Source organism: Elaeis guineensis, chromosome 5 (genome assembly GCF_000442705.2).
Source record: "Elaeis guineensis isolate ETL-2024a chromosome 5, EG11, whole genome shotgun sequence".
NCBI classification, from domain to species: domain Eukaryota; kingdom Viridiplantae; phylum Streptophyta; class Magnoliopsida; order Arecales; family Arecaceae; genus Elaeis; species Elaeis guineensis.
This window is the reverse complement of record NC_025997.2, coordinates 65,336,115-65,337,984: the sequence shown is the minus strand read 5'-3', so window position 1 is coordinate 65,337,984 and position 1,870 is coordinate 65,336,115. Positions and strand designations below refer to the sequence as shown.

The 1,870-nt window shown below is 39.3% G+C and overlaps 1 non-coding gene across 1 annotated transcript; it reads left to right on the top strand.

Annotated features, from left to right (window-relative positions):
• Nucleotides 1-1,546: 1,546 nt before the first annotated feature.
• Nucleotides 1,547-1,653, top strand: LOC140858351 (small nucleolar RNA R71). The gene has a single exon (XR_012141915.1). It is a non-coding gene; the product is annotated as a small nucleolar RNA R71 (small nucleolar RNA).
• Nucleotides 1,654-1,870: the final 217 nt, after the last annotated feature.

Sequence of the window (1,870 nt, the reverse complement as noted above, 5' to 3'; positions counted from 1 at the left end):
TTGTCACTTAGTTCCATGTCGAGAACCAAAAAATCAACTGAAAAGTAAAACTCATCTACCTTGACCAAGACATCCTCAAGCATTCCACGTGGTTCCTTAATTGATCTGTCGACTAACTACAGTATGACTGATGTGGGTTTCAGTTCTCCGAATCCAAAAAGTTCATACACCAAACTAGGTAAAAGATTCACACTTGCCCCTAAGTCCAGAAGAGCTTTTTCAATGTGATAATCTCCTATAACACAGAAAATGATGGGGGCTCCTGGGTCCTTAAGCTTTGGAGGGGTGGCATGCTGGAAGATAGAACTAGCCTATTTAGTGAGGTATACTTTTTTTGGGATTTGTGATCTAAACTTATGTTTTTAGGAGCACAAATTCTTCAAAAATTTGGCATAAGCAGGTACCTGTTTGATTGTATCTAGAAGGGGAAGATTAATTTGGAGTTGCTTAAATAATTCCAATATCTCATCGAGTCTTCCTCCCTTCTTATCTGCAGGAATAGGGGCTTTCAGTGCATCCAGAAATGGGACTTTAGGCAAATAAGATGATTCCGGTGCAGTTGGTTCATTCTCTATTTTAAGGTCCTCCTTGTTCTTGGGAGATTTGACTTTAGTTAGAGGTTTAAAGTTAGTCTCATTGGTTTTACTAGTGTGTTCAATGACCTTCCTACTTCTCAGAGTCATGATTGATTTGGCATGTCAGAAAAAAATTTTGGGGTATTAGAGCTCTCAATCACAAATTGCCCTCTTGGATTGCTCTCGGGTTGGCTAGGTAATTTTCCTCCTTCTCTCCTACTAAATGCAGTTGCTAGTTGACCTATTTGGGTCTCTAGCTTAGCAATGGATGGTGTGTGGGAGTTAAGGGTCTGAGTGTTGACTTCTAATCATTCTAATACTTTCAGAACTTTTTTCTCAAAAGTTGAGCTGTGACCAGTAGTAGACGGTTGAGGAGCATTTTGAAATTGATGGTATGGTCCATGCCTATATGTTGGGTCCTGATATTGAGGTCGAGGTGCGGCAGGGCCAACCACTAGTTGTGGTCTCCAGGAAAAATTTGGATGGTTTCTCCAGCCAGGGTTATAAGTGTTCGAATAAGATCGTTTTCTAGTCTACGAGCTTGTTGGACTTGAGCTTGCTGAACCTGCTCGTGCATAAACTCAGAAAATTGAGGTGCGGTTGGGCATTCACTAACAAAATGGTTTGGACTTGCACACAATGCACAAACTTCTTGGATTGGGTTAGGTGGAATCGGGGATTGTCCAGTATTTAGAAGACGGTCTAATTTTTGGGATAGTTCATCTACCTTACTGTGGATATACATGACATTTCCAATCTGATAAATTCTACTTCTTTTTTGTTGAAGCATGGGTTGTTCTCTAGAGGTGGTAGACATATGATGTAGAAAATTCTCACTAAGTGCTTCAAAGAGCTGTCAGGCTTCATCCTCACTCTTTAGCATAAATATCCCATCACATGATGCATCAACCATTTGTCAGTGTTTCTCTGATAGACCATCATAAAAACACTGACAAAGTTGCCATTTAGGGACAGCATGGTGTGGACATTTATGAATGAGGTCCCTTAACCTTTCCCATGTCTTATGAAAAAGTTTACCCTTCAATTGAGAAAAACAAGTGATAGCTTTTCTAATTTCATTTATTTTTCCAATTGAAAAGTATTTCTTGAGAAATTTTCTCTGAAGATGATCCCAAGTTGAAATGGTTATAGAGTCTAAGGAATTTAACCAATGCTTGGCTTTGTCCTTAAGTGAGAAAGGAAACAGTTTCAACCTAAGGGCATCATCAGAGAAGTTTTGGATTTTTACTGTGGAAAAAATTTCAAGAAATTCATCCAAGTGTTTGTATGGGTCC